Raw genomic sequence first — 15,616 nt, forward strand, 5'->3', positions numbered from 1 at the left:
TAAACCCAAGCTCAGTGAGTATCCAGATAAATGTATGTATTCAAAAAGGCATTTAGGACTAGAGAATGGATTGGGCACACTTTTCTAAATCACTCTTATGTAAGGTAATAATCTAAGTATATGGATAATTATGACACAAATATAATATATATTTAAGAAATCAGAAAATTCGTAGGAAGTAAGCACTGCCTGTCCCTAGTAAGTTCTCCACCCCTTAAATCGTATGTAGATTGTTATAAAAATTTTGCACTAAGCTTTCTTATATTTATTTTGTTAAATTTGGGATCTAATCCTGATATATGTTTTCAGTTACTTCCTATAAAAAGTGACTACCAACTGACATTTTGTTACAGTGGAAATCTTAGATTTATAGTCACCTCTTAGACTTTTCTATCAGTATTTACAAAATATGTCTGAAGTTCACATAGCAGGAATTGAATCTATAATACATTTTCTTCAGTGTAATCTTTTTAAATATAATTTTACTGATAATAGTGGCATCCCATAACAGAAATACAAAATGTTTCACTGCTTGAAACTTGCTTATCTATTATACCCAACATATAATTTATGATTCATTATTTATTAACATGGTGATATTTCTCTCATTTTTTGCTGCTTCTTCTCTATTCCAAATGTTATTTACTCTAATTCATATCCCTTTATCTATTTTAAAAATAAATTGAATCCTAGCAAAATTTCTAGATGAGAGGTGAACAGACAAAATCCATCACTTTTCTATCCCAACAATGAACATATGGAAATTAAAATTTAAAACACAATATCATTTCCAATTACTTGAAAGAAAGCTAAAGGCTTTTGTGTGCTGTAGCAAATTATATATAGGATCTGTGTCCAAAATTACAAATGCTAATAAAAGAAATGAGGGAACATTTAAATATGTAGCCAAGTACCTGGGTTAGGAGACTCAACATAGTAAATATATTATCTAGAACTATGTGCTGATTATGTTATTCTTCTGTTTGTAAACTTTTAATTCTCTATTGTACATTTTTTAGAAATCTGGCTTAAAGTCACCTTTAATCTGACTACAATCTGTATAACCCTTGAATATTTGTTTTCTCATCAAAACTCCTTATAATGCAAACCAAATGAAATACTTCACTCTCTTCACTGTCCATACCCATAATATTAGTCTGAATGTTTATCTCTTTTTGTCTCTGAACATTAGCACACATTCCCATTTTACTACTGCTATGAGTTTTGGACTTAATCTTTAACTTCCAATTTTTTTCTGTATTCTTTGTTTCACTATAGAATATTGAATAAATATTTATTGAATCTATATGCACCCTTCCTTAAATTTTCCCCTTTTTATTTTATGACTCCAGTATTATTTATCTGTTTTTTATGTACAATGTATTCTTTGCAATCTTTATTAGAGGACTGAAATAGAAAGTCCAGTGATACAGAAGCAGACCAGTCAGGGTTTAAATCTCTGGTTGATGCCTATTTGGTTTGCTGGCTATTTAGCTCCCAGCCCCTTCCCCAATTCTGGAACCTTCATGTGCTTGTGCAATCCTCCATTCTTCAATCACTCCTGGAACAGTGTTCATTAAAATATGTGAACTCTCTGTCTTTGCACAGTTGACTGGTTCAAGGATTTGCACATACTGCAAGTTGTGCTGGGTAGGCAGGAAACTCTGAGAAAGAAATTTTTATGTCAGCTGAAGAAAAAGAAACAAATTTGGCAGAAAAAGAAGATACCATTATACAAAAATCTCAACTTTGAAGAGCTCTGAAAGTTTGGATGAAATGTTAGAAATTGTCCAGATGCAGTGAGGGGACCAGACCTTATACCCTTTCTTCTATGGTCATTGGATATATACTGTCTGCAGAACAGGACATTATTTGGGCAAGGCAAGTCTCCAGTACATCCCACACAGCCTGCAGAACTCTAGTACCTGGACAAAACTATCCTTAGTCCTGAAGGAAGATCTCAGAAGCACAGTAGAGTTATCACTACTGTATACCACATATGGCCCCAGGTTCTCCAGCTTCTCTTTGCCTTAAGGATCATGAATAGAAGAGAAGGTAACATAGGGATGGGTCTCTCTGTCTAGGGCTAGGTACTGATAGGTAAACTGTAGAATTAGCCACATTTTCCAAGTGCTTTAGGGAAAGAAAGGAGGAAGGAAAACTTTATTTTTAAGAATAAGTAATTCAAAATATGCCAAAAGAGAAACAGAGGCAGGAGATAAATTAGAGGACTCAACTCTATTCAAAGCTTTTGTCTTTGCCAAAGGAAACTGTCTAGTAATTTGTGCTAAATTCATTGAGTGTAATTTTTCTTTCTTTTTTTCCCCCTCTCTTTCATGAACATGGGTTTCTATTACTCCCAAATAAAAGGATTTTAATTCACACAAGTAGCTCTGTTATTTGCCAACTGTGCATATTTTGGCATATTATTTAGGACTTGTAAACTTGAGTCCCTCCTCTATAAAATGATGATAAAAAGAACTACTCTGAGATCAAAACAAATTGAAAATAAGAACATAAATTCTCCTTACTGAAAATAAAGGAAGAGACTCCCCCAACTTTTTCTTAGATCATTTATTTTAGAAAACAAGCAATTAAAGTTCTATGGAATTTAAGTGTTATGAAGATCTGTTATCTATAAATACAGAAGATTGAAGGACTTTGAAGTATTTTGAAATAAATAGGGATTTTTGCCAAGTTTAAGACCAAGGAATGTTTTTCTCAGAGACCTGATCTCTTTGAAATGTGATCATCAAAAGTGATAATACTCCTAACTTTCAGTTTTCTTGGGAGGGGAAAACTTTCAGTTTTTTTGGCTGTAGATGGGAGGAGCTTACTTCATATTGAAAAATTATTTCTTGCCATAAAAACATGGTAATATTTTTTTTCCTTTGGGTAAATATGATTAGCCAATAAAAAAAAATCTTGCAAGTACTAAATTAATTCAAAATGAACTGTGTGGCAAGTTGTTCTGTCAAGTCTTCTCACTTGAGGACAAGATGATGTAGTTCTTGAGAATAAAGGACATGATAAGATTTTATTTCCACTGTGCAACCTTTTAGCAGATCGCCTATAATATTTGTGTTGATTCATTCCTAATAGTATAATTGTTTTCTCTTTCTTGTACTTGTGTGGAGAGATGTCCTGTTTGGGAGTTGATAATAATTTTACTTTATTTTCCCAACTGTTTAACCAGCTTTTTTATTGTTGTGACCAAAAGACACACCAAGAACAATTTGAAAGGACGAAAAATTTATTTGGGGGCTCATGGTTTCAGAGGTCTCAATCCGTAGAAGGCTGATTTCATTCCTTGGAGCTTGAGGTGAGGCAGAACATCATGACAGAAGAGAATGATAGAGGAAAGTGGCTCAGGACATGAACAAGAAGGAGGGAGAGAGAGAGAGAGAGAGAGAGAGAGAGAGAGAGAGAGAGAGAGAGAGAGAGAGAGACACTTCAATGGTCAGATACAAAATATATACCCCAAAGACAAGCCCCTGATGACCCACTTCCTTCAGCCACACCCTACCTGCCTTCAGCCACCATTCAGTTAATCTCTATTAGGGGATTAATTCATTGATTGGGTTAAGGCTTTCATAACCCAATCATTTTATCCCCAAGCCTTCTTGCATTGTCTCACACATGAGCTTTTGTGGAATACCTCAATTCAAATTATAAAACCAGTATTATGTAACTTTTAGGATTATTAATTCTGGTTTTGAAGTATAGAAATAAATTATATTGTCTATTTAGTTTTAATAAATCACACTTATAATGAGAGAAATTTGAGCATCTAGTTCATTTGTTAATTTTTAAGCATTCATTCTACTGCTTTTCTTATTTGAACTGCCTATTTAGTTTTAAATGAATAAACACATACATGTCTTCTTAGAAGTATAATGCTTTAGTATTCTTATTTTTTCATTTCTCTTTGTTAGAAAATCAGAAGATATTAGTGAATAATCTAGTACATGTATCCCAGGAAATACATTATTAATTGGAGCATTAAGATATAGTGATGTTGCATATATAGATACATATATCTCATTCACCTTCACATCCACAAATCTGAGACTTATACTGGGCTGGTAGATGTGGACTAAAGCTGATGTCAATTAATGTTACTATATGTTCTAAAACATAATAGATCATATATATATATATATATATATATATATATATTTTTTTTTTTTTTTTTTTTTTTTTTTTTCAAAACGCGTGAGAAGCTAAGAATGAAGGCATAAACCTGTACTTCCAGCTACTGGGGTGGCTGAGGCTGGATGATCACAAGTTAGAGGCCAGACTGTATAACAGAGCAAAGTCCCTGTCAAAAAAAATAATAATAATAATAACAATAAATGACTATATTTGTGTGACTTATAAACATATTAATGTCATGTAATCATTTAGACTTTTTTCAAATCGATTCTGTTTTTAATAAACCATAAAAAGTTTCAGACTTTTTCCAATTGACAATAGTTATGTATTACTTGTTAGTCTGCTAAAACTAGAACTTACCTCTACATTGACCAAGGTTTTTATGTTTGACACGGAAAGGTGATCATGCACATTTCATGAGTCTTAGACTTGGCACTGGGAACAGCATTTTGAAAATGTCAATAATACTGTTAATTGTTAAGGGGATACATATCATTTTTCTCTTGTACATTCTCTGAAAATATATTTTTAGCATAAGTGAGAGATACACCATCATATGTTTGATTCTCCTTTATTTATGCAGTATATTTAAACATATGGACATTTATTTCTGCAAATATTCATTTATTATGGACTTGAACATATGGTTACAAGTATTTTTACCTATGGAAAATGTCTTGGAGATCACAATTACCAATTCTCTGAAAATACTATATTTCATTGAAATCCTAAATCTTCACTAAAATAGAATCACTTTAATATATAATATATGTATTAAAGTTTTAAATTTTTTTTATCATACACTTACTTCCCTAAGCCAAAAAAAAAAAAAAATAGGGAGTCTTTGAAGTCAAACTAAGTTATCTTTTACAGCCTTCAAAAAACTAAGGGTGGGAGTTTTAGCTATCACCTTTGGAATTAGTTTATTTTCAAAACTAGTGAGAATAGCCTAAGGGCAAAGCTGATAGTAAGATATTAGGAAAAGTACTAAAATACTTTTAGGCAACTTGACAATTGTTTGAAATGCTAATGACAACCCCTTCTGTTGCCTTGGAATTCATTCTTATTAAATTTCACATCCAGGTATATAAAGCAACCATCTGTGACCACAGACAATATGAAACTAAAATGATTAAACTGTGAAAATAGATATTTCCTCTTTTCTTTGCTTCATTTTATTTTTCTGGGTAGTGGGTTGAAAGGTAGAATTTTACCTATCCCTGTAAAAGACAGCATTTTAAAATTTTAAGAGACTGTACACAATACTGAAGATACAATCTGTATTATTTTCCCTCTCTCTCTCTCTCTCTCTCTCTCTGTAAAACCCTCAGTGGTATCTCACAGGTCACTGATGTTTTTATGAAGAGATTATATGATGTCCTTACCTGAAACTTTGATATTGATTCATAATAAGGAGTTTTTATGTCCCTGGGGATCTTTGAGATACTGGAAAGTTTACAAATAGGGAAGTAGGAAGATAGTCTGCTTTTTCTCCACCAGGGGAATTCTTATCCATCTTGTTTATTTTATTAGTACAAATATTCGTTTAACTAGAAACAAGTTATAAATAAATATGTATTTTTGGAATAGTTTGCTTTAATATTCCATTTTATACTTACAGCTTTAGGCAATTAGGAAGAACTTCAATATCATTTTGTGTAACAGGTAGATGATAACAGTGATTTGGAATTGAACTAATCTGGTCTTGAATTACATTTAAAAAATACCAGATTCTTTTGGAAATTTTCCCAAAACTAATTTAAAATCTTGCAACATTTCCATATATTTCACTTAGAAAGGACTGTTATGGAAATCTCAGTCCTTGTGCCAGATGCCAATTCAATAACGAGAACTTGGTTTGAGGAAAAGAAAATAAAAGTTTTATTGCTTTACTAGCAAAAGAGAAGCACAGGGGACTCCTGTCCCAGAGGGGCTGTGATTCTGTCCATTGACGGTTTATTTTATTTTTTATATTTATTTTTATTAGTCCTTTACACACACACACACACACACACACACACACACACACACATATATATATATATATATATATATATATATATATGACAGTAAACTCCATTTTGATATAATATACAATCATGGAATATATCTTATTCTAATTAGGACCCCATTCTTATAGTTGAACATAATGTGGAATTATACAGGTTATGTGTTCATATATGAACATAGGAAGTTATGTCCTGTTCATTCTACTGTCTTTCCTATTTCAATACCCCCTCCCTTCCCTTAAGTCCCCTTTGTCTAATCCAATGAACTTCTATTCTTCCCTGCCCACCCACTCTTGTGTGTTAGCATCAGAATATCAAAGAGAACACTTGATCTTTGGTGTTTTGGGATTGGTTTATTTCACTTAGAATGATACTCTCCAGAGTTCATCCATTTACTAGCAAATGCCATAAATTTATTCTTTTCATGGCTGAGTAATATTTCATTGCGTATATGTGCCATATATTTTTTTTATCCATTAATTTGTTGAAGGGACCTAGGTTAGTTCCAGAGTTTAGCTATTGTGAATTGAGCTGCTATAAATATTGATGTGGCTGTGTCTTTGTAGTATGCTTATTTTAAGTCCTTTATGTCTATTCGAAGGAGTGGGATAACTGGGTCAGTGGTGGCTCCATTCCAAGTTTTCTGAGGAATCTCCAAACTGCTTTCCAGAGTGGTTGCACCAATTTTAAGTGCCACTAGCATTGTATAAGTGTATCTTTTCCCCCAGATCCTCATGAACATTTGTTACTTATATTCTCTTGATAATTGCCATTTTGACTGGAGTAATATGAAATCTCAGTGGAGTTTTAATTTGCATTTCTCTAATTGCTGGAGATATTGAACACTTTTTCACTCATTTATTTACCATTATTATTTTTTCTTCTGTGAAATGTCTGTTCAGTTTGCTCAGTTCTTTTGCTCATTTATTGATTGGATTATTTGGGTTTTTTGTTTATTTGTTTTGTTTTTTGGGGGGTTCTTTGTATATCCTGGAAATGAATGTTGCATGTGAGGTACAGGTGGCAAAGATTCTTTTTTTTTTTTCCATCCTTCAGGCTCTCTTTATTGTTTCCTTTGCTGTGAAGAAGCTTTTTAGTTTATTACTATCCCATTTACTGATTCATTATTTTCTTCTTGCACTTAAGTAGTCTTGTAAAGAAATTTGGTTCCTAAGTGAACATGATGGATAGTTTGGCCTTCATTCTCTTCTACTAGATGCAGGGTCTCTGGTGTAATGTCTAGGTCCTTGATCTATTTGGATTTTCAGTGAAGGGACTCAAAGGCTACATCCCATGTGTTCTCTGTCTGGAGTTTTAATTGACTTGTTAATTTGAGAGATAATAGTTTCTGAGATCTTCTGGTGCCAAAGTCTGAGTCACTGTGGTCCTATGGTGGGTGTATGCTCAAGACCAATAACTGCCTAGGACTGGGAGGAAAGGTAATCTTGTTTCCCCAGAGATTAGGGAGGAGGAGATATTAGGGAGAAGGAGAGATAGAGGAAGAGAAAGAAACATTTCTCTTTTAAAAATAAGTCACAGTGGCAGAGCAGCAAGGGCAATATTCAAAGCTGCTGGAAAACATTGTGTTCTCTACTCTGGAATATGAGCAGATCTTCAGAAGGAGAACAGAAGGGGTCTCCCTATCTCCAGGACAGGAGGCGTTATCTATCTGAAATGTAAATAAGCCTGAAGATATTGACTATTAGTTTTTAATACCTGAGAATATGAGAGACTCATGAAGAACCATATCTCGAAATAGGGTATCTGGATGGCTTTCACAGAAGAAACAAAAGCTAAAACACGTAGTGTGATTAAAAATTGTTCAAGAAGATGAGAAGTGTTAGGTAGCTTCTTGGCTACGAACAGCGAGTGGGGAAGAGAAATGAAGGGAGAGAACTTATGGGAGGACATCAGACACGTTCACCATAGGTCTCAGGACAAGAAACCATAGAAAACCTTATCAAAACCACTTCTGGAAAACAGAGACTGTTGTGCCAAACCTCCCCCCACCATAGTTAATCATAAACCCTCAAGGGAATTATTGCTTCAGGATCATGTCACACTTACTCCTTGTGAGTAGGTCATCACAACCCTCACAACAAAAATTTGCTGAGAACTAAAAAAGGGATAATGAACAATTTAAGGGGATATGAAAGAATAAGACAAGAACAAAGGGATGCTCCCCTTATTTTTCACTTTTCTAATAAATTCCCTTCTGTCCTCTGTATGACTCATTTGAATTTCTTCCTATGGAATCCTCAAAATTGGTTGGCTGTGGAGCCCCTGCTGTCACTTTGGCTCTGCAGGCAGGTCTCCTCTGCAACAAAGCATACACACATTTCATCAAAAATACAGCAAGAACTATAGTTTTGATATGACTGATACACAGATGCATTGTGTCGGCATATTATGTTGAAAAGGTATCTATCGATTCATAGACAGTATTTTAGTCTACACCAGAGACTAAATATTTTAGATTTGATCTGAGACCAGTGAAAGACTTTTGTGTGGGCAAAGGTAGATTTATCTTATAGCATATAACTTTGTGAAAGTATGTCTACTGGAAGCAGGTCCAAAGCCAATTTTGCTATTTTTTCACAAACCCTAAATACTACTCAGAGTATAAGTCCCTCAGGCTATATATTCACTACATTATTCTGATGTTTATCTTTCCAAATTATTCTTCTCTAATCAAAGTTGCTACTTTTTTTTTCTCCTAAACATTTACAATTTAGAAAATTTCTGTTTAAGAGGGAACCATAATGTTCCAACCTCAGTCATTTCAAAGGGTCCTTTCTTTCACCTGGCTCAATTTTTTTCTTGTTATATTAAGTATGAATCACTTTTCTCACAAGGGCCAGGAAATAGTTACTACATGCATCTAGTTTCCCAGTTTTGCCTTCAAGTCACTTATAGCTCATAATTTTGTAAAACTCCTTTCTTATTTATGGCTATTCATTTTAGCTATTGTCATGTGTAAATCTTCCAGATTTAAGAAAGACTTTGATGCATGGAATAACTGTGCTGCTCTTTCTGAAGTTGCTCCTGTTGATTCATATACCTTTACAGAAAATAATACTACATGTTGAATACCATTTTCTTGTTTCTTTAAATCCAAAACATTTTGAGTATACTTTAGTTCAGATACTCAAAAACAAAATTATATTAGCCAATACATAATATCACCAACTATTGCTTTATCTCTACAATTAAACCGGGTCAACACATACTTAGTTATCATCAGTTGCACGTATCATCCTTACATAAACCATCACTTACTTGGTATCTTGATTTTCTCATAATGTAAATTGTCCTCTTTGACTTTTGCTTCTTCTTTATGTAGAGTAAGCCCAAAGTACATAAAAACTAGTTTTGATGAAATAAATATCTCCAGTTTTTTTTTTCCTTGTGGCTTTCTCAAATCAGCTGAGAAAAATCCAACCCTAACTTTATCAAGTTGTTTGTCTTTTCCATTGTTTAGGTCTAGATCTCTGAGTACTAAAGATAATTATTTAAGCAAATACATTAGTGACATGAGAGTTAATGGTGATAAAGCTCATCTAGGTCCTAATCAATAATTTATAGAATCATTAATATTTAATTTAAAAGCTCCATGGGATGCTATCTCTAAGATCTTTGAACTTAGTCTAGAAAAGTATTTGAGATTTAGCAAATTTATTTTAATTCATTGACTACTTGCAAATTTAAATGAAGGATTATCCATTATGAAAATTACAGCCCAACATAATGATAGACACTTATCAAGACAATAAGAGCTAATATTAATAACAATCATAAAACAAGTTGGAAAGTGGATGCTTAAAATCCAAAAGCAGGTGTTTCACAGATCACTGGAAATACCACTTATTTTTTCAGGTAGATTCATCTTATCCCTTAGTGTTCCCCTAAGTCATCATTTCAGTAATTAGTATTCATTCTTTCATACAAAATTTACTAGCTTTTCATACGTATTTTCTTTGAACTACAGTTCTCAAGTTTTCTGTTTTGAGGCCAAGTTTGATGTTCATATTATGTGGTTTGCAGGTTGAATTTATTTGGTATACCTATAACTAAGATCTTTTAGATTATCATCAAATCAGAAATTTCTGCATTTTTTTGTTGTTGTTAAGTATAAAATATCAGAGCAGGATACATGATTAAAATATCTTTAGATATTGTTGAATTAAAACAAGTGTATTGAATAACTTTAAAAATGGTAAATCAGGAAATAAGAATCTGTCTTGGAAATAAGGATTGAATCCTTGTTCCCCCTGTGTTGAAGATTAAATACCCCAGGCAAAAGTAGAAACCAAGTTTTCTTTAAGGGATAGAACAGAAATAAAATTTTTCTGAGAAAAAGGACCCAAAGCTGGTATCCACCGGAGGTGTGTGTGTAGTGTCCCTTTATAGATTTCAGATTTTCTTTTTTCCAAACCCCCTCCTCTTCCTGTCTTGCGTTTGTGACCAAAAACCAGGAAAAGAACCCTCCAGGGGGCTCCCTAATTCCCAGGAGAGGTTGGTAACCAGATGGGGGGAGGGGGAATGCTTTGAAATTGTTAGCATTCTAGTTCCTTTTCTATTTTCCATCTTTCCAACCTGATCAGCATTCATTACGTACACTGACTACCTATCCTTTGCCCATCTCAAAAGTATTGCAACAATTTTAAAACATCCAACCACTCCTGCCAACATTGCTTCTCTCACATTGTCTTCAAGTTTCATCCAATATGGGAAGAGATGAAGACAAGTGCCCTCAAAAAAATATGCTTTCAGGAAACTTAAGATATATAAAAATTTGTTCTTAAAATACTAGAAACATTTTTGCCTACAGTATATAGTGATCTGTAACACCGTTTTCCTTTAGAGAAATATCACATTTTAAATATGAATTACTAAGCATGAAATTTCATTTTTTTACAGTTTATATATAAAGTTTAGCACAGCTTGAGAAAAGTGAACCTTGTGAAAGCAGAATGTTTTATAAGAAAAAAAAAAAGAGAGAGAGAAGTTTTGTTTCCTGTTTGAATCAGTAGTAATTCAATGATTCTCTTTAGATACCATCAGCTTCTGGAATATATGTCCATTAATTCTACTAATCATCGACTTATATTTTTTATAAATAATTGAAAGAAATAAATGAGTAGCAAGAGGACAAAAAAAAAAAACCTAGAAGGGTTGGGTTTTTAAAATTTTTTCCAGCATAAAGGAGGAAAATTATCACATATTTAATAATTAGTATTGTGGGTTGCATTAAAACATGCTTAATAAATCTTCATATGTTTTTTAATGTTAAAGACTAAAATACAAAAGTAATTTATTTATTAAAAATTAAAAAAAAAAGCCTCATAAACCCCTTACACTGAAAAAACTCAAAAAAATAAACTCTGCTATTTACTTGTAGGTGGACACAATACCTTTATTTTATTTATTTATGTGTGTTGCTAAGGATTGAACCCAGGGCCTCATACATGCTAGGCAAGCACTCTATTGTTGGGCCACAAGCCCAGCCCTCACTGTGTGGTTTTAATCTGCATTTCCTAATGACTAATTATATTGAATATTTGTCCATGTGCATATTTGTCATCAGTGTATCTTCTTTGGTGTAATGTCTGTCAAATCTTTATCCATTTATGTTTTTTTTTTTTTTTTGGTTTTTTATTTGTTGTTGTTGTTGTTTTCTTACTGAGTTTTGGCAGTCAGTTTTCTATGTAGTCTAAATGTATATGTTCTTTATTAGACATACAATTTGCTTATATTTTCTCTCACTCTCCAAGTGTATTTTGGTGAGTAGAAATGCTGTTCATTAGTACATTCTTTTACAGCAAAGTTCAGCAGTTTACTCTTTTTTTAGCTTATGTATTTGTTATTATAGCTTTGAAAATTTTTGCCTTGCCTAAGGTCACAAATGTATTCTCTTATGGTTTCTTCCAGAACCTTTAGATTTTCAGATTTTATAATTAGGTTGATGATATATTTTAGTTGATATGATTTATAAATCAATGTTATATATTTTTTTTCTTTTTTTTTTTACATCTGGATATATAGTTATTTCAGAACCAATTATTGGAAATTTATGCTTCCACTAAACTTCCTTGCTTTTTCCCTTGAGAATTAGCAGTCCATATATATTTGGTTGTATTTCTGTAGTCTTTGTTTTGCTATTTCATCTATGTTACTATGTTCATACACAAACAAACCACTGTCTTTATAATGTAAAATAATCCAAGTCATGAAGTGTTAGTTCTATTTCTCTCTGCTTTTTCTAAGTTGTTTTGGTTCTTCTAGGATCTTTGAACTTTGAATTTAACATATGTTAAAATTTAGTTTGTCCATTTCCATAGGAAGCCTGCCCAGACTTTGGGATTATATTAAAACAATGGATCAGATTCATGAAATCTCACACCTTCAGTCTTTTGCTCATGACTATGTTTTATTTCTCCATTTATTTGGTCTAACAATTTCTCTCAGTAATATTTTATAGTTTTTCAGTGTCCTTTTATGTCTGAAATTTCTCATCCTCTAGGATTATTTTTTCTGAATTAAATTGTCCATTTTTGAAGTACTCCGAGTGATTTCTGTTATCCTGTTTTTTTGTTTTGTTCTTTTTCCTGTTTTGAACCTGAGACACTCACCAAACTCTCCGTTTTTTTAAGTATTAATTAATTAGAAGCCATATTTTGAATAAGCTAATCTAAATAGTTCCCCAGAGTGGAAATATATTTGATAAGTATAAGAATAGTAGTGACCATAATAATTGCTTAGACTTCCTTATAGCATAACTAGATTGATAATTTTATATAAAAAATATATAAAGTTTGGAGAAGAAACTATAGAAGATGGACAATTATATTTAATTACAGAACAAAATAGATTGATAATTAATTAGGTAGACCATAGAAATTTCTCCCTGTGTGAAGAGGTTCATCTTAAGCACTAAAACACGGGTATAATTTTAGGTGGTTAGTGTAGCAATCAGGAAAAAACAAACAAACAAAAACATTTTGAGCCAGAACTATAGGTTTAAAGTTTAAGTCGGCAATTATTGAAAGAAAAAGACTACAGGATGTATGCTTGAGATAGGTGGCAGGGGGACCTTCCACAACCACATTCATTCTTTAAGACAAACTTCCATGAAGCATGTAACTGGTACAAGCAAATCTGACCACAATCAGCTTGCCCCAAAATAATTGAAACCCTCATTTAAATGCATTTTGATGCTAAAAGCTATGACAAGGGGGCAAGCTAACACAATTTTAGACATATATATATATATATATATATATATATATATATATATATATAAATTTTTAATTTTTTAATTTTTTTTTTACTTTGTGTTAATTTGTGCAGGCACATGGAAAGATAGCAACATAGCTTATTAATATACTAATTTGTAGCCAAAACATGTATCTGTTGTTCTCCACTTGATTTTCTTGCTACTCTCCCTATGGAATAGCCACCTTGCTATGTAAATCAATGCAATAAATAATTCTTACTAACCTTCTCTCTGTTACTTGTGTTTGATTTCTATCCTGCAGGAGCTGAATGACCCACTGAGCTAATGATGTTTATGATTTGAATTAATTGTGAAAGGATGGTACAATTTTGAAAGTTAGAATAGGGGAAATACTTTTTAAGTTGATGTTAAGTTAATTTTTAAATTATCTTTAAAATATATTGTTTTAACTGCAGAAGAATGAGATTTTACAATGCTCCTATTACTCATTAACAACGAAAATGCATGATGCTAAAAGATGCACTAGACTATAAAATTTGGAAGTGTTTCTTTGGTTTCATAAGGTGTACCATGCTGTAATGAGAGCTGAGGAAGAACGATTGGTAGTGTAGGTGAAGACAGACCTTTTCTATCTTACTTAGAAGAGTCATTTTGTTCCATATAAGAAAAATCAAATCAGTAAATACTTTTATTTTTGAGTGACTAAATCAATCATAAACGTTAGGACCATAATCTGAGAACTGTGTGGAGAACTAGAGGAGCCAGCCAGCATAGGCAGGCATTGTGTTACTACTGATAGTGGGGTAATTTGGTGGACTACAAATGGAAATAAGAACCCATCCCTGATTTGCTCTACAGAAGGAACACAGCACATGCAGCTTTGACAGCACCTTGCTTTGCTATTTGGTCTCTCTTTATCTGAACCTTAACAGAATATTACACTACCTTTCTTTTTTTGTATTTGAAAAGCATGCATGTATAATTAAGAATGTTATACTCATTGATACATGTTTTTATTTAAACTCATCAACTTAAAAATTGGTGTCAATATATGGTTCATTATATTAAGTTGTAAAATTTTGTAAATATTTAATTTCTATTTAAATATGAATCTCTATTTTTATCCCAAATTCTTTAAGCAGGCCTAACAGAACTTACATTGATAAAAACCGCTACATTTTAAGTAGCCGTAACTTATGAATTACTGAAAATAAATCCTTTGAATATTTTATATTTTTAAAATCTTTACTTTTGTTACTTCTAATTAGTATTTTTTTTTATAATTTTTATTTTTTAATTTTGGGCGGACACAACATCTTTGTGTGTATGTGGTGCTGAGGATCAAACCCGGGCCGCACGCATACCAGGCAAGCGCGCTACCGCTTGAGGCACATCCCCAGCCCCGAATTAGTATTGATTAACGCAGTGCTAGCTGTAAAATTCATTCCTGTTTTCTGACTAATCAAAACTCATTCTTGTCTGCTCTGATGGTGTGGTTTGGTTGACTGAATATTATGTTCTCTGTGGTTTCTCCACTCACAGGTCAATGAACTCCTTTGCTTCAACTCCTCTGTTTGGAAAATGGCTCTCTTAATGCTTGTAATTCTGCTTTCTCACAGGACTAATATGAAGGATAATGAAGAAGGAAGTAGTACTGACAAATTCAAATTGAATGAAGATGAGGACTCAAGGATCTGTGATTTGCACCTGGTCTTGCTAGTTAAGAAACATCATCATGAATTTCACAACTTTTTTTTTAAGCACAAAGTTGTCTCTGTATAAAATAATGGAATAAACTTTACAATTTTTTGTTGGAAAAACTTGAGTGCAATAGTACTACCTCTGAGAAAGGGGGTGAAAAAGTCTTAAGAGCCAGAAGTAAAAGTAGGGTTGTTTAGATTAAGACTGAGAGAGAGATGATTTCTGGAAAGAGAGGGAAAAAATAAAATAAAATAATAAAAAATAAAATAAAATAAAATAATAAAACAAAATAAAATGAAGTCAAGAAGGAGCATCAGCAAATCCTACCCTCTAGGAAAGAGGATTCACTTTTCCCAAGGTGGTGGTAAGTACATTACAGTGAAATTTGAATTTAGAGAGCTGGAAGCAGGAATATTTAGGCATTTGAAAATGTAAACTAAGCAGAAAGAGGATCTTTCTGATAATGACATGCCTACTTTTTGAATTTCTTCTAAATAAAGTAGTAAAAAGGACA

This window comes from Marmota monax, unplaced genomic scaffold (genome assembly GCF_021218885.2).
Source record: "Marmota monax isolate L192 unplaced genomic scaffold, Marmota_monax_Labrador192_F-V1.1 WCK01_AAM20220418_F8-fsc00001, whole genome shotgun sequence".
Classification (NCBI taxonomy): domain Eukaryota; kingdom Metazoa; phylum Chordata; class Mammalia; order Rodentia; family Sciuridae; genus Marmota; species Marmota monax.